Here is an 18,724-nt window from a genome sequence, read left to right on the forward strand (position 1 = left end):
TGCCGACTTACTCCGCAAGGTTGGTCGTACGTGGAGTTGGAGAAACATTCACAATGATTTTCATTGTTGACTTTTGGACACACTTATACAGGCACACAGGTTCTGTTTACAGAGTTGAAACTTCACAACTTCAGGTTTGAGGGGAATGAGTTGAGTTTGGATTGGGATTTGAAGCTATTGAAGGCTATGGAAATCTGCTTAGTTAGGATACAAAATGACAAAAGTTGCAGTTCCTTTCGTATGTTTTGGGATGATGGGACAAAAATAACATGACAATTATATTTGTCCAAATCTATTTGCTTAAATAATACCTACATATAATTTATTTTAAAAATAGATGTCCAAATCTCTCTCTCTCTCTCTCTCTCTCTCTCTTTCTAAACAAAGTCCAGCAAATCAAAGCCATGTGATGCAGAAACATGTAGAAAACAAAAAACAAAGTAAAACAGGAAGTGACATCATAGAGAGGACCCCAGCAGACCCTCATGACTGTGTGTCAAGGTCAAAAAGTAAAAAATATATATAATTTGACCTTTTTATGAGAAGTTCTGGTTGTAAAATGTCATGTGGTTTGACTCCCCAAAAAGTTTAGATTTTTATGAATTAATAATTCATTATAATTGTTATAAAAAAAACCGAAATGTATTAAAATAATGTAATACATGTAAATTTACTTTCGAAAATAATGATTAATATGTTGTTCCTTTTTTTCTTGGTTACACTACATGACATTTTTAAAATGACACTTTCCTGGAAAATGATTTAAATGTTTTTCAAAATCATACTTCTGAGAAGTTTCTTAGAGTTTTCTTTATCATGAACACTATTATTTGTCATTGACTCTTGGTATGTTTACACAACAACGATGTAAAAAAAAAAAAAATATTCCTTTTCTATTTTGCGCACAGACGACAACGTTGTCAAAATGATCCCCATTCACACTGATCTGTATTATTCATGCCAGGCCAGTAGTTGGCTATGTCACTTTGTAAAGAAACTATAGACTGAACACTTAATAGACATGCGCATGATGTCACTGTTTTCACAAATTCGCTTTTTGGTAATGGAGACGTTACCGGTATATTTGCAAAAACTTGCACTTTGAAACTTGATTTCAAAAGTTCACGTTTTCAGGCCCCAAAACGCTGTTGTCGTGTAAATGAAGGGCCAAAACGCACAAAAAGTTTCTCGTTTTAGTTGAAAACGGTGCTCCTAAGACCTCTGTGAGATGAGACAGGAAGTGATGTCTTTTCTGAGAGGACTCTTGCTGCATTGGAAAGGTGGGGGAAAGATTGCTCTCAGCAGCCTAACAGAAAGGGGGAAGAAGAGAAAGCCAGAGAGAAAGAATATAGGGACGGCTGCCAATTTGATCAAGATGCTTGTGGCGTGCACATATGGGCTTCATTACGGCATTCGGCTGACTGTGGTGACCCCCATTGGACTAGATCAGCGGTTTCTCGCTGACGGGGGGGGGCGGCCTATTGTCCCGCTGCGCCCTAAAGACCACTAGGACAACCTGCAGGTGGACTTTGGCAACCCTCTGGTGTGGTCGCCATCCAAACACATTCCCGCGTTCTCCACCAGCTTGTACACCAGTTTGGAGCTCTGGGCCAGGCCTGGAGCGTCTCCAAATGAGCCTCAGTCATCTTGACGACACTCCGCATGCACAAAGACGCGCGCCAAGGTTACGCCATCGCTGACGTCCGTCAGGCGGGAATCCTCTCCCTGTTTTCTTTCTTGATCAGCCGGAGTGTTTTCTCTGCGGTTCGAGAGACAGAAATCCGAACATGCCAGTGATTATTGCTGGCCCGTAACAAGCTCTAAATTCATTTGCTGTCGACTCTGCTGTCGTCAGGCCAAGTTAACATGGCGGCTGGAAAATACCCTGGAAGAGAGTCACGGACACGCCTGTCCTTCGCAAGACGTCCGCTCGAAAGCGCGCCCCTGTTGAGGAGGGAGAAAATAAAACGTGTATCGAATCACATCTCCTCTGTTTTGGGCCCCTCTCTCCGTGGCAACCATGAAACAAGCTTGTTTTCCCATCCGACCAAAGCACCCGAGATTATAAGAAAGGAGCTGAAGGGGAAATGTGTGCTATATGTTTCATGATGGTAATTAATAGCACGTTCACTGAAGAGAAAAAAATTGTGTAGGTAGGATTTACTTCAACTCAAAATTGCTAGTAAATTTCACAAATAATTACAAAGAAACTGTAGGTACTAATGGCGGTTTCTTGTAAAATGTTGAAATTACTTATGAATGAGCAAATAATTGTCATTTAAAGGAATATTTCAATACAAGTTAATCTCAGTTGACAGCATTTGGTGAGCTTTAAAGCTGTTTACATCATAATGTTTACAAGTGTTTTGGGGTTTACAGTGTCGTCATGTTGACAACATTTTAAAACTTGATATAAATTCACATTTTTAACAATAAAATCATTTTAACACTCATATTGTTAACATTTTGTGGCTACACTATTGAATCAGTGAGTATTTTAATGTTTAAGTGTAAGTGTCTCACTGTAAACCAGTTTATTTTTTTTAAAGAAAAAGTGGAAATTAATTTTTGTGGTAATCAACATTAATGCCACAAGTGTTGTCGATTGAGTTTTTTCCTTTTAACTTGGAAATGTAGATAAAAATAACTCGGTGGCTCACCTTGAACTGCTACATGAGCGGCTGTAAAACTTTCATTTTCCCTTCGCATGATCCAACTCAACGACTGTCATCAGTGTTCATTTCCGGTGACATTTGTTTGGGTTTGAGGGTGCCAGGGACAGATGTCCCATCTATCCTCCATGCCCAAACCTTCTGATGGTCCCCTATCAGCTGATTACACATATCCTGTGGTGACGGCCCATTGGCTCTCCAAGACCCCGAGGCCAAGCTGTGGATGGGAGGAAATGGCCGCCACTTACTATGGACTGAGCAGAGACCGAATTTCCTGTAGGCCATGATAGCCAGGAAATCAGAGTCTCATCAAAAGATGAGTCAGGACTAGACACGCCATCCTACAGCTGTGGGAAGCTGAACGGAAATAGTAAAGAACTTGAAGTTGAAGTTATCAGCCAAATAAGGAATTTGCTGAGGTTAATTACTCTATGCTAAAAATGTTGTTTGAATGCTATAGACCTTATGACCCAGAGAAACAAGCACGCATCTATCTTTAGATTTGTCTTTGACTTTCAAATTTTGCGGTAGCTCTGTATATTTCTATGGCATCACTGTCGAAGAATTAGCTAGTGAATTTGATTTACTTATTGTAGAGTTAACTGAGGTTATCATGGATATTATAATGTTTGAAGTGGATGTCATAACAAATGTCAGTATAACTAGAAGATTTAAAAACGAGAGGTTCATTCATAAATCTGTAAGATCTTACCTTCATGCTGTAAATACAAAAGAGTTGGTAATGTTGGTAATCTAACACTAACAGTTGACAGTTCACTAGCCATCAAATGTATGGTTACCAACATTCTTCAAAATAACTTATTTTGTGTTCAACAGAAGAAAGAAACTTAATACAGGTTTGGAACAACTTGAGGGTGAGTAAATGATGACAGTTTTGGGTGAACTATCCCTTTCAATTTTGTCATACTTCCCTCAAATGTTTATCTTTAAATCTAGCTCACAAATACATTTTCAACTCAAAAATAAAATTAATAAAATATAATTTAGAATTAAATTAAATAATCCCCAAAAATTATTTAAAATTAAAAATAGAATTATACAATATGAAAATATACAACTGATGTAATATAAATTAATACTATATACTGTAGTACAGTTAAAATAAAAATATAAAAATGCATTCATGCATATTACATTTATCAATACATTTATGCTTTCCATTTTAGTTTGATAAAACATTAAATTATATATATTAAATTATAACATTAATTTCAATGTCAAATTGAATAAATTTTTTATGATTTAAATGTAATTGTTTTCAATCATTTTTAAATGTACATTTTTAGAATTATATTTCATTTGTAATATTTTATTTAATACATTTTTTATGATGTAATATTTTAGGCCTTATACACTTACACAACATCCATATCCGTTAAATCAAAACCAGGTAATTTTTGCTCTTAAAATACTACCTGCCTGATCTCCAAGGAAATGTTTATTAGCATTCACGTAAAGCATCCGCAGGGTATGAGAAAGATATTAGTCGAAAAGATCTGTACATGGATCAATAGTTATATAACAAAGGCACTTGGACTATAAGAACAGCCACACTGAGTAAAACATAATTTGGTTTAAATATGACAAATATCTCACATGACTCACAAATTAAACTTTTAAACCAATTACTTCAAACTAATTGCTCAAATTCATCGCATTGCATTACTTGCGTAACATGAAACAATAATACAATCCTGTGTACATCACTTGGATGACTCAAACATGTCAAGACAATTGTTTTCCATAAACAATATAGGAAAATTCAACTCCATCGTTTGAGGTTGACTAAATCCTTCTCATTAAATCTTTTGCAATGAGGTTTGCAAAGCTAGGCAATCCCAAAGAGACACTGATGCAACATCTCTAGACGTAAGGAATGGGATGAATTGTGCTTCGCCGAAATAATATCGCTGCTTTTCAACGGGGGAGGATTCGGGCAACGTTTCAAAACCATCTGTAGACCTCACACAGAAAATAAGTGCAACCTGAGACCATCAGACTGCCAAAACACTTCAGTGTTGACTGCCAGCAAACAAGCGTCAACAGCAGGAAAGTTGTCGTAATGGATTCAGGCCTCACACCCGTCACGTTCAGCCACACTTGAGCTCTGCATGCTGTTTCAGGTCCCATCACTAGAGCTTTATTGAAATTAATGGAATATTTCATTCATTTCTAAGTCAAATGCTGATTTTTTTCTTTAACATGACTTCAACTCCAAATTGAAATCCAAGATGACATGAAGAAACATCAAATGTAAAACACACAACAATGGGTTTGGGAAAACGGCCAAGAGCTTGGTCCCGAAGAAAGGTCTATTCAAATCTCTTACGGCAGAAAACAATGGGATTCCTTTAGAGCTACATGGGAATCATGGGGTGTAAATTTTAAGCTGAGTAGGTCAGAACTAAAAGCAGCGATTCCATTCGTCTGTGATCTAAATAAGTTCTTTTGTCAGAGCAATTGGAATTCCATTGTTGCAGCTGTGAAGCACCTGTCTGCTCCTGAAGTCCACAGGGAATGAATTCCTCAGACACACATCCTCTGATATACAACTGGACATATTAATAATCAGCAGGTGCTTGTGCCGTATGCAGTAAATGTTTTGGCACAGGGTTTAATTGGGGTCTCATGCCTGAAATTAGATGCTGACAGATTTAAGAAGAGTCCTCAGTTACACTCTAAAATGGACAGTCTCAAACATTCCCAAATGTTTTTCCTTAACACCGAGAGGGGAAAATAAGAAGGATGATAAAGAATACAGACCTTGCACTCTCAGCAACTCTTCTGCTTGGAAGAATGAATCCAAAGAATGGAACAGGGAGAAGTAGAGAACAGTCAGTGAAAAACTAGGCTGGAGGGGAAATCAAAAAGTGTTGATCATTTTTATAGTGATAATCTGGATTATCAACATAAAGTAAAATCAAATTGTTCTCCATTTACTTTCTCAGTGCACATTCTTGGCCTTATTTTAAATTATTCTCCAGTGGATGTTGCTAGTGCTTGATCTAGAAAGCAGAGTGGCTGATATTCAAAAACAATATTCAAAAGAAAAGTTGTCCAGTATAGGTTTTCAAAATAATGGGGATTTTTTATTTATTTATGCCTTTGGTTGAACAAACAGTCTTGCATAGGGTTGCACTTTTAGACTGGTTGCGACAATCTGCAATTGGCTTATTTTCAAATGCTAAATCCTTTCTGCATCCCTTCTTGTAGTGTATAAATTAAAGAAAAAGGATAAACACATAGCATTTGGGTGTTTAAAGATGTCAGGGCGCTGATTTTATTAGCAGCTGGGTGCACTTTCCACCAGCCTCCTTATTCCACAAGGTCTAATTAGCTTAATAAAAGAAGGCTTCAGCTCTACAGAGGCATTTTTAGTGAGCGCTGTCTCCAGCCTGTCTGAATGCCTTCTTTAGGGAAGCAGTACAATGTTAAAGCTAGTCTGAAGGTCCATGACGGAGGGAGATGTTATCAATGCGTCGGGGGTGGACAAAAAGAAAAGGGGGGTTGCATTTATACCTGCAGTAGTTGCAGGGGTAATTAACCAGGTCAGACTCTTGCTTGCTAATCTCCATTAGGATTCTTTGAAGAACCCCGGGTTCACATAAACCTAATTTATCTGCCAAGGTTAAGGGGGAGTCATGGATCGTAGACTCCGGCGACCCCGCACCTGACCGTCAACAAGCTTTCACAATGTTTTACAGTTCCCTTACAAATCATTTCTCCTCCAAATCTCAGGAAGATTTGATGAGGCTCCATGCACTAAAGACAAGCCAGTAGCTGAGGTTCTTGAAATACAATGGACCAGAACTGGAGCGTTGAACCGGTTGACTCTATAAAAGAATGTCCAATTGACTCAACCTATTTTCGTCCCTTACACTCTCAAAAAAATTGTGCCTTTAGGAGTACAACAGCTTGTCACTGAGGCAGTACCCTTAAAAGGAAACCTTTGTACCTCATCTACTCCTAAAAAGTGCATTTCAGTACCTTAGAGTAGTAATACGTACCCTTAAAGTACTACTATAAATCTCTTAGGGGTAAATAGGGTACCTTTTTAAGTGAACAGATGTTGTACCCCTAAAAGGTGTATAGTAATATATACCACCTCTAAGGTACTACTATGACACTTTTAAGGGTAAATAAAGTTATTTCTTTACTGCCCCAGTGACAAACTTTTGGGCCCTAAAAGGTGCACATTAGCACCTTAGGATACTAATACGAATCCTTAAGGTTAGGGATGCACCGATATGAAAATTTTGCCCAATACCGATAATTCTTTATATTTGAAAGCCGATAACCGATATATTGGCCGATAAATCTAAATCCACAAACAAGTCTCACCATTAAAATCCATGTTCCAAACACACAATTATAATGTTCTTCTCATTATAATTTTATGTAGCCTATATGACAGACTTGCGCTGCACATGTTATTCCACATAATAACTAAAGTTATTCCAATCATATTTCAAGCAATTCAAAACCATTATGGCTGCATATCTGAAGTGTCTCAGCTGAAGGAAATAATCCATTATTTATCGGCTTTAAAGGGTAACTAAACCCCTGGTCAGAGCCTGACTCCACCCACTGGCAATATTTGAAAAATGCTGGAAGAGATAGAGGGCGTGCACCTGAGACCCGCAGTGACGGATTAATTGACAGCTGCTGTCAGACTCTAAAATGGAGAGTGACTGGAGTGACGCAAGTAGCTTTGCAACAGAGCTGTCATTTGAAGTCGAGGACTTTTCTCCCACACCTTCACCTGAAGTGGAGGAGGGTGGATTGTTTGTGGACACAGGGCCAGATCCATATCAATTCGAGCCGCTGGCTCAAACTGCGGTCTTAACTCCCGCATTGCGATCACCATCCGACGATGCTAGCGAAGCAGCCGCGCAAGGGAGAATGGGGCCAGTGTCTGAGTGAAAATAAATACTTCCTCACAGGGTCGCAAGACGATGTAAAGTACATGCATCTGATGAGTTTTATCGAGTTGATGTCAATGGCGTGCGCTCTCTGTAGGCATATTCATATTTTGCCGCTATGTGAAAAAATCCAGCAAAATGCGCTGACGCGTTTGTCGACCCCAGAGGATTAACTTTAGCCTAACCATAAATTGTGATTTAAATATATGTGATCACTCACATCAAGACGCCGCTGCGGTGGTGGAGTCCATGCAGGAGGAGCAGCGTTTGGCACTGCGTCGCTTTTCAGCGCGCAGTGCCAGTGTGGAGAAGCCCATTTCTACTCTATCCTGATCGTTTTCAATACTCGCAATTCCAACTCCTGACTCGCTACAGTGGTTTTGACGAAAGAAGATGGTTTTTATACCGCCAAGGGCGTGGTGAGCTGGAACCTGCTTACGTCACGTAGTACCGCTTACGTCACGCAGTACCGTAAACATCCAATAGGAAAATTCAACTGCAGTAGCCACCGTTCAACCTGAAGAGGGCAGCACTCAGACGTTTTTACACCATATATTGTAAAATTAAAACACTTTATACCCAAATGTCTAAAAAGTTACTCGAATCAATGAACAGAACTAATAAAGCCCCATTCTTACAGATCATTAACTAAAAAAAGTTGGTTTAGGGTTTAGTTACCCTTTAATATATCTGCCAAATTATTTTATTGGGCCGATAACGATAACATCAAAAATGAACATATATCAGCCGATGCCGATATGGTGGCTGATATATCATGCATCTCTACTTAAGGTACTACTATGAATTCTTTAGGGGTAAATAAGGCGCAAAGATGTGTTTAAAAGGTCACTGCAGGTACAAGTAACATTTTTGCAATTTTCTTCTGAGTGCACAGTAGCTAAAACCTTGTGAAACAGCTGTCAACGTGTACAGGGAAATCAACCAAAACCAAATACCCAAACTCCTGTGATTCACCCTCCTGACCTTCATTTTCCTGTAACAACTCAATTCTGGTCAACTTTTTGGCCATTTTTGTGTGGAAAACCGGCTTACTAGAGTTTCACCGTACCTTATTAAGTTACTCCAGTCTACATGCTGACAGTGCGGCCGGAATGTCAGGTCAGGCTCCAGACTCTCTCGCGTACCGTAGCAACCGTCTGTCGGCGTCTCCGCCTCCACCTTCCCAACCGTAGTCATCATACGTGCGGTTTAGCTTGGCCTGCCTTTGCTGCCGTGTGAACCTCCAAGCTAAATATTTTCCCCTCCGCAGGTTTTCAGTGGGAGCCTGTGGGAAACTGCCGGAGCTTACAGCAGCAGGAATGCGCTGCCTGCTCTCTCGTCTTTCTTCAGTTTATTGTCTTAACCTGAACATGCAACAATAACCCATCTCCTTCTCTGTTCTCCCCAGGCCTTAGCATTAGCATTCAAATCCTGCTCACCCTAGCCGCTGACGGGCCAAGATCTACAGGGGCAGAAATGGAGAAGCTTGGGGAATTTTTCTTCCCCATCAGCAAAACATTGCCTTGTGAGTGCAGGTGGGCATCAGGAGAGGCTCCAAGGTAGATACCGACCCCCAGGTTCTGTCACTGATCTTGCTAATCATAACCACATTGTGGAGCAAACGGGGCCTCATGATCGATCAGCAGACCTTAATGCTATGCTAAAGGAAGTCGCTCATGTATATGCAAATATAGTTGGCGCAGATTGTTGGACCGGCAAGAAAAGGAGGTTTTCACACGCTAGCTAACATCATTTTCATCTCTTGTAACATGTTTCCCACAGTTATCAAGGCACTCAAAAGGTATAACAACCACTACTGACCACATGAAAAGGAAACTCTGACTTGTAGTTTTAGCACCTTCAGCCCCTGTTCTACTAATATCACAAAACCAATGCTCTTTTATGTGCGATTACAAATGATAATAGTCATAATTACACAATTTTACTACATGTACACCCTTGCACAAATGCTCAAAGACAGGTGTTTGAACTTTGCGCTATTGCTGAGATGTCTTTGATGCCTCTGAATGTGCTTTCAGTGCCCATTTCCCCAACTGTAATTGCTAATTGATTTAACCGTATAAGTTTGTTTTTTATTCTTAACAACCCCAGTGTACTTTCTCCGATGTTCATTCGAGACCAAACCAGGGTCACGTTGTGCATGGGATCACTGTGTTCCCATGCAACTAAACTTCCCCTCAGGGTAAATTTTCAGTCAATATGATTATTACAGGATCTCTGCATCTGGGCCGGCGTTCAAAACACTGAAAGAACAAGTTATGTGGTTATTAGCAACATAACAGGCTGTAAAATATTAGCTTATTTTACTTAAAACTTCTGTTTTATTAGAAGAATGTTGACAGTTCCTGAAGGTGGAAGCATGCATTTTAAGGCATGTCATTTTTTATAAACACAAACTAATTTGGTTAAACCAAAACGGTTAAACCAAACTATTAAAACAAAATAACTAAGATTTTGTGTACTGGGTCAGGCGCCTTAGTTGTCCTCATTCCCATGAAACTCAACCCCTTCCAGCAGTGTTTCTGTCACATTCATAATCCTGGAGTTTTCTTTTACTGCTACATGAGAACTCCCTAACAAAAGAAAGAATGGCTGAGAAACAACTAAAATCAAGGCAAAACAAATAATGTTTCTTAGCTAAGTATATGCTTCTTTTTTTTTTTTTTTACAGTATGTTGGTCAGAAAATATTGAAGCCTGATATGTGTTCACCCAAACCATCAAAATACCAGATTCATGGATGAATACTAAGGTTTATTGAAAGCATAGTATTAGCAGGAGATTTAGAAACTAGATTTTAAGACAAATCGACAAATGCTTGGAGTTAAAATACCTATATGCATGACTGACGTCGATCTTGTCTGAATGCATTATCCTTATGAAATCCAACTTGCATTAAAACAATATCAGTAACATTGTGTAAAAATCCAAAGTTACTCAACAGCACTTCATGAGAGACTTGATGGAGACTTCATGAGAGACATGAGAGACCAAGACTACGATGACTGACAGATTTGCATCTGCACTTTTCTGCATTTTTTCACCTTTTTGTGGTTATTTAAGAATATGTATTCAACACATCTATTTTTATTGGACTGTAAATCTGCTGAAAGATTGCACACTATTCAAAATACTTGACAAAAGTCATCCAATCATGGCATATTGTCTACCTGGTCTTTGTTCCTGTCAGATGACTGTCTGTTTTACCTCGGGTCAAGTCGCTTTTTCAACCCCCCTTGCAGATGCAAACGGTAAAAACACTAACAGCTTCTGAACGTCCATTTCAACTCTGAAAATTGGGCCTGTATTAAAGGCCTGAATGAAGCACATAATTATGCGTCTACACCTGACTTGAAAGAGAAACAGAGGACGGTGTGTGTGTTTGCATGTGTGCGTGCGCTTCAGGAGCCCACCAAAGTTGCGGCTGAAAGTAACAAGTCGAACTGACAGAGAATGCACCGCAACAGATCAATTGAATGGAAATGTTTGCTCAGCGCTCAGTTTGGAGAACAAAACATCTTCGAGATAGACATAACAGTCGTGATTATGCACTTGGTGATCTTTTGAACTTTACCTTCACAAATTAGAGGTTCAACAATGCGAAAAGGAAGGCCTGAAAACAACAAAATGACAAGCATTACCTCTGATGAGAAAAAGAAAAGTCAACAAATACCTATAGCTCACGCTTCTTTTGACTTGGATTTGATTGTCGTTGAAGTACGTTTTAAAGGGATAGCTCACCTAAAAGTTCTGTCATCATTTACTTACTCGCATGTCGGACCAAACCTGTATGACTTACTTTCTTCTGTGAAATTAAGATACCTTGAATTGCAGTAGTTGCTCTTTTCCATGGAATTAAATAAATAAAAACTAAAAAGAAATTTTTAAGCTTAAAAAAAGATGCAAAAGCAGCATTAAAGTGATCCATATTACTCATGCACCATATTGCAAATATTCTCATTTTGTAACTAAATCAAGTGAATCGTTTAGAATATTTTGTGACCTGTATCTATCAAATTGATACATTGAAAAGATTGAAAAGACTCAAGGCTCAAAAGAACAAATTAGTTCGAAGGATAAAGGAATCATAAACGATTTATTCAAGAATTGGACATTACTTCTCTCATGAACACACCAAAATTTTAATTGACGACATCTTAAATTTCACACAAAGCAATTGTCTGGCTTTAGTACTTTATTGTATGCATAAAAGTACTATAAACGTGGACAATTTTATTATATTTTTGCATGCTTGGAGCTTTAAAGCCTCAGCCTCCATTCATTGTAATTGCATGGAAAAGAGCAGCTGGAACATTCTTCAAAATATTTTCTTTTCTGTTCCACACAAGAAAGTAAGTCATACAGGTTTGGAACGATATGAGTTCATTTTATGCTGAAAAATCCTTTCAATTAAACAACATAGCATGTAGTTTGCACAAATACTTCTCTCAATACTCAAAGTCAGCCAATGCAGTGAACTTTCTTGACACACTTTTCATCGAGTGGTCGTGAAACTCTAATTAGTTGAGCCGTATTTGCTCGATGCAATATCTTTCTTAAATGACCAAGGCAAACAAAGGAGGGTAAACAAACCAAGCTCACTATCTAACAGGGTGTTGGATCTCTTTTTGACATTTGAATAATCTTGTTTACACACACGGCCTGACACATTTACACGTTTAATCTACCAGGGGCGCACGATGGACAGAGTGTGAAAAAGGCGTTATTAACGAAACTCAATGAGATTGTCAGAACAAGCAGATGAAAGAAGATCAATCTTCTTCGCGAGTTTCTGCATTTCTTTTTATGAAGCGATACTTGAGATCAAAACACCAACTGCAACATTCAAGGCTGAGCGTTTCTACAGAACGTTAAACCCTTAAGTGCGGTTAAGCGTAGTAGGATGATTAAAGCAAAGAGGTTTACCAGAATTTGAAGACTTGTCATGTGTGCCTGAGGGGGGAAATCTAGTAAAGTCCTGGTGGTCTAAAGTATCTAAAAGCATTGGAACTTGAAATGGAATAGGTTTAAATGTGAAGCATTTAGACTTCTCCTCTTGGACTTACACACCATGCAAACCTTGTTAGACGCAATTGCAACTGCATCTCCGTATCGTATATCAACACCGTAATCCACATCCAGCTCAATCACTCATTCGGGGATCTAAAAATGTTTCACAGAGCATTAAATTATTTACACAGCAAACACAAGTGTACGACGTTCTTTGAATTCAAACTCTTGGAAGAACCGAGAGCCATATTTTACAGCGTAACCCCATAAAATGCTTAACAGTAGTCTTTTATGGTAAAATTAACTGCAACTTTAGGCTAATTTCCAATAATTTTCTTTTCATCCTGTGGGCTATCAAATTTACAGGTACATCACAGTTTTTCCACAGCTCCCAAAAGCACTAATAAACTGCCAGGGACAAAGTTTTTTTTTTTATAAGTAGATGGTTGAAACTCGTTCAGGGGCTTAAACAAAGATTAACTGCGGGGTTGCACTCCGGAGACACTCAAAGACAAGCCGCGGATGCTTCTTCCATAAATATTCGACTACTATGCGCTCCAGACATTCGTCTAGGTGATAAGACCTCCTACGTCACCCATTCAGTTGATCTACTATCACTTTATCTGTGCCCAACTTGAGTCAAAACAGGTTACTCACTCTTGACACGTGGGCACCGCGCACACGGATGGCCCATTTACTGATGTATTATGACAATGAAAACACATTCATTCCATTAGTGCTTTTAGAAGGCTTTCCCCGGGTGCTTATAAATATAACCACCTACGAAAACAGTCGTGAGATGGGGGGGTCAGATAAAACAAAGACGTGTGTTTCACTAGAGGGGAAAAAAATTCAGTCCGAACACACCCTGGGTCCATGTTAATGCGCAAAAGGAATAAGCGTTTCGGCTCCAACACAATAAAACTAGCTGCGTCTTACGTTTTATGGCCTGTAACTATACCTCAAAGACTTTGCATAGCAAAATTGTTGACTTGGCACAGGCATAACACTGTAATTTAGGGCAAAAACAGCGTTTACAGTTGATGACGGCTGTAGCCAGACAAAAGTGTATCCTTTGCATACTCCATTAAACTAGCATGCACGGTTAAGCTCGCAATGGTTGCCTTTTGTTGTTGATGAGTAGGTAAACACGTGCGGCCCATCAGGCTCCTACCCTCACGGTGACCTTCACACATCCGCCAGTTGCTCAGACCTGTTTGAACGGTCTCGGTTAAACACAAAGACCCCAAATGCCATTTCCAAGGCACATAAGTTATTCCTAAACTTGCGACAATGAATCCCAGGGACATTTGACAGCAAGGAATGTTGTTTTTCACTTCGAGGCGTTAGTGAGAACAACTATCTGTCTTTGCATGCTAGCTTGTACTGGGATCTAAAAATCTGAGACCGAGTGGAAATGCTTTACAGTGATAACAGGAAATGATTCAACGATGCAAACAGCTGTACAGCAGCTCGAAAAGAAAACAGTGTCATTGTTCCGCTGAAGTCATTTCAGTGTTGATTTAGTTCTGTTGTAAAATATTATTTAATTTGTTAATTTTGTCTATAAAGCAGTTCTGCAGAAAAAAAAAAAAGTGATGTCATCTTCCAGCTCAGTTCTGAACCAATAGTGTCAGTGCAGTCAAGTCAATAAAATTATTTAATATTAAATATAAATATTAAATGTAATATTATGCTCTAATTTACTCATTTTATTTTTTGACACAAAATGGATCTAATAATTTTTTATTTTTATTTTTTGACAGATGGAAGGGACTGGATTTGGATGGATGGATTGGATTAGGATGGATAAAAAAAACAAAAACATTTATACATAGGCAAACATTGCCATATAGCAGGTCTGTACTACTATGGGCAATGGTACAAAAGATAATTTTATCTTTCAATTAGTAAAATTAATTTACAGAAAATTTTGAAAATATGAACTTTGCCATGTTATTTATATGTTGTTATATCTGCATTTTATACCTTAAACTTAAAAAAAAAAAAAAAAAAAAAAATTTTTATTTATTTCCCTCCTGCCATCAGGTCAGCATATAAAAAAACGGCTGCTCTGTTTGTGCAAAGGTTCCTGCTGGGCTTCCTGTTCAGCCTGTCACTCGCACTGTTGTCATTATGAGACCTTTTACAAATATGTACTTACACCGCAAATGACTCATTCAGCAAACACTTGCAAGTAAGAGCCTTTTTTTCTCCCAGTGAGTGGTTCTCATCAAACGATCCGAAGGAATGCGGCAGGGATGGTGAAATACATTTCCAGGCTCAAAGCTCGCAGTCCATCTCTCCTTTCTTTCCCTTATTGATTGTGCTTCAGATCAAAACCCAAACAAACACGTGGTTGCCATGCAGCAAGTTAGATATTAAGAGCTCGATATGGCTTTGGCAGCATTGATTGAGTTTTGATCGTTTTATTGAGCGACGTGGTCTTTAATCACGTTCAAGTCATACTGTAGTGATCGGACTAATACAAGAATAGAACAAAAACGCGTTCAGGTTCAAGTTGACCCAGATACCTCTGAGTTTAATTTCATCATTCTTTCAAGGAACTCAGAGTGTCTTCACATGGAGTAGCAGCAAGCGCCGCAGGCACATAACACAGATCAGACAATTACACGTTATTAGAACAAACAGTTCAAAGCAAGGATACATTCTGATCTATGAACTAGAGTTCTTGGCACTGCATTCACCAAACCTGTCCTAATGTACAGTACAGTAGGTCTTATTTAGGTTAGGTTATCTGAGGTCTAAAGACACAATGTACATGATGTGCACAGGCTAATCAGACTGACGAGACTGGAAAATGTCAATGATTTAAAGAATAAAGGTCCAAAACTAAGCTTAAAAGCTACTTAGGTTCTTGAAAATAAAGGTTCTTCATTGGCATTGATGGTTCAATGAAGAACCTTTAATGTCCATGGAAACTTTCCATTGTGCAAAAGCTTCTTTATAGTGGACAAGTTTCTTCAGATTATTCAAATATTCTTTACATTAAGAAAAAAATGGTTCGTTGGGGAACGAAAAAGGCTTGTAAGTGTACAATGCTGGTCTTAGTTGATCTTGCTATCTGTTCTGGAACGGATATGTGATCATGTACTCTGTGATTACATGGAATTTATAGAACTACATTCTCCAAAACTGTGTATAGTCTAATGTACAGTACAGTGTGTCTTTAGGTTATTTAAGGTTGCAAAATACATTCTGATCCTGTATGCAGACATGTACTGGAATGCCTGGAACTTCATTCATCAAACCTGTCCAAATGTAGAGTAGGCTACAGTGTGTTTTAGTTAGGTTAAGTTATTTGAGGTCTAAAGACGCAGGATAGACAATGTGCACAGGCTAAACAGACTGATGACGCTGCAAAATGTCAAAGTTTATGAAGTCTGGTCTAGTTTGCTGGTTTTAAATGGGGTTTGGGCAAAAGCTAAGACTAACATCTTAGGATGGTTTAAGCCGGGGGGGTTTCAACATTTTTAAATATCCCATAATTTACTCACCCTCAAGCCATCCTATGTGACTTTCTTCTTTCAGTCAAACACAATCTGAGTTTTTTTATTTATTTATATATATATATAGGCCTATATATATAACTTAAATATTCATTTCACAAAAAGTTTTTTATGGTGGAAAAAAGGTTCTTTAGATCATTTAAATATTCTTCACACTTAGAATAAGATATTTATTTTAAGGTTTGGTTTGTTTCTAAATGTTTGATGTTACAGGTTTGACATAATTGGACAAATATTGGAGGAAATCTTTGAGAATAATCATTCCCAAATAAGTGTCCTACAAGATGGCCTTAGCTCTAGAGTAACATGGATTGGCCAATATCACAATAGGTACATTGTGATCCTGTAATTATCTAGAATTCTTAGAACTACATTCTCCAAACCTGTGCTAATGTACAGTACAGTGTGTCTTTAGGTTATTTAAGGGTTAAAAATGCAAGATAATCACATAGCGACGAGCACATGCTAAACAGACTGGCAATGCTGCAAAATGTCAACGTTTTTGAAAACAAAGATCCAAAAGGTATCTTAAAACCACCTAAGATCAATTTCAACTCGTAGTTGATCTTGCAAGCTGGTCTGGTTGGCTGGTTTTAAAAAGACCGAAAGCCATCTTAGGCTGGTTTAAGACTCTTTTTTTATTTTTTTTATAATAATAATAATAATAATAATAAATTATTGATAATAATAATAATAACAATAAATAATAATGAACAGACATTGGAGAAAGTGACAAGGGTTTGGGACAAATTAATCTGCTGGAATGACAATGCTGCAAAATGAGAACAAACACTCGTAAAAATAATTGATACCTTCATATCCTATACTCTGTGATTACCTGGGATGCCTGGAACTGTATTCACCAAACTTGCCCTAATGTTCAGTACAGTGTGTCCTATTAAGGCTAGTTTTTTTGAGATCTAAAGATGCAAGATGTTCACAGGATAAATGGACTGACATGTTGTAAAATGTCAATGTTTTTTTAGGAATAAAGGTCAAAAAGTAGCTTAAAACCAATGGTTTTCTGGTCTTTAATTGATATTGCATTCTGCTCTGTTTGTTGGTTTAAGAAGGGGTTTTGGGCAAAAGCTAAGACCGGAAAATGGTGTTGGCATGAGAGTGGCACAGTACAATCCGTTGGACTGACAATGCTCCAAAACGTCAAAATTTTGAGAATAAAAGTCCTACAATATGGTCTTAGCTTAGAGTAACATAAGGCTCAGATACATTCTGATCCTGTACGCTGTGATTATATGGAATTCCTAGAACTACATTCTCCAAACCTGTCTTAATGTACAGTACAGTGTGTCTTTAGGTTGAAAGATGCTTTTTTTTTTTTTTTTTGCATAATAGAGGAAGTTGAGAAACCAATGGTAAGCGTTTGGGACAGGACAATCTGTTTGAATAACAATGCTCCAAAATTCTAAGAATAATTGTCAACACAATAATTACTACATTCTGATCCTGTACTCTTGAGGTGCATTCACCAAACCGGTCCTAAGCCACATTACAGTATGTCTTATTTAGTTTAGGTTATTTGAGGTCTAAAGATGCAAGACAGGTTATGTAACAGACTAAATGGACTCACAACGCTGTGAAATGTCAATGTTTCTTTTTAAGAAATGAATTTTATTCAGTAAGGGTGCATTAGGGACAGCAAATTCATTTATGTTACAAAAGTTTTCCATTTCAAATAAATGCTGTTTTTTCATTTCTATTCTTCGAGCAATCCTGAAAAAAGATATCATGGTTTCCACAAAAATATTAAGCAGTGCAACTGTTTCCAACATTGACAATAGTAAGAAATGTTTCTTGAGCACCAAATCATAATCCAAAACACAGTTATTTTAAATGGTAATAATATTTTACAATATTCCGTTTGATCAAATAAACGTAGCTTTGGTGAGCATAAGAGACTTCTTTTAGAAAACACACACACAAAAAAAAATCATACTAACCCCAACCTCAAACTTTTGATCGCTAGTGTTTTTTTAGCCATTTAGCAGGACACAACTAAGGTAAACACAACTCTTTATTCCTACAGTCATTAATCTTACCAAATAACTGTAAAGCTGTAGGTAAAGGTGCAAGAAAAACTCTGAAGCTTTTGTTTTTAACACAAAGGACTCTTTTATGGCACATGTACTCGTCCAAAGTGCCTTTATGTAGTGTGGGTCAACAGTACAGGTATGTTTACATATAGCAATCCTTCCCTCTCAAAGGCCTATTTAGAGACTTCACTTACCATCTGTCGCTTTTAGTAGCGGTGTGGGTTTGCGTACAGTCACTTACTAGTGCCATCAAAGGTTAATTTGCACTGGGATGCCACAGTTACGACCAATTATATGATATTACACCACGTAAGCTCTCTAGAAAACCCAGTATTGTCCCGCAAGCCAAAGTTAGCCATGATGTCAATGTTCAGACTCGGTTTCAATGCAGCAAACATCAAACGTGCTGCTGTGCTGAGGATATTACCTCACCGCCAGAGTTCAATGCACACTCAAACATTGACACAATGTGAGAACGTCAAGCCAATCAGCCATTGT

At 38.1% G+C, this 18,724-nt stretch overlaps 1 long non-coding RNA gene across 2 annotated transcripts in view; it reads right to left on the reverse strand.

Annotated features, from left to right (window-relative positions):
* The window catches only part of LOC309475471, a 63,232-nt gene that overhangs the window by 26,023 nt on the left and 18,485 nt on the right, over positions 1-18,724 (reverse strand). The gene's annotated exons all lie outside the window — the stretch shown is intronic.

This window comes from Leuciscus leuciscus (assembly GCF_965113295.1).
Source record: "Leuciscus leuciscus genome assembly, chromosome: 15".
Classification (NCBI taxonomy): Eukaryota; Metazoa; Chordata; class Actinopteri; order Cypriniformes; family Leuciscidae; genus Leuciscus; species Leuciscus leuciscus.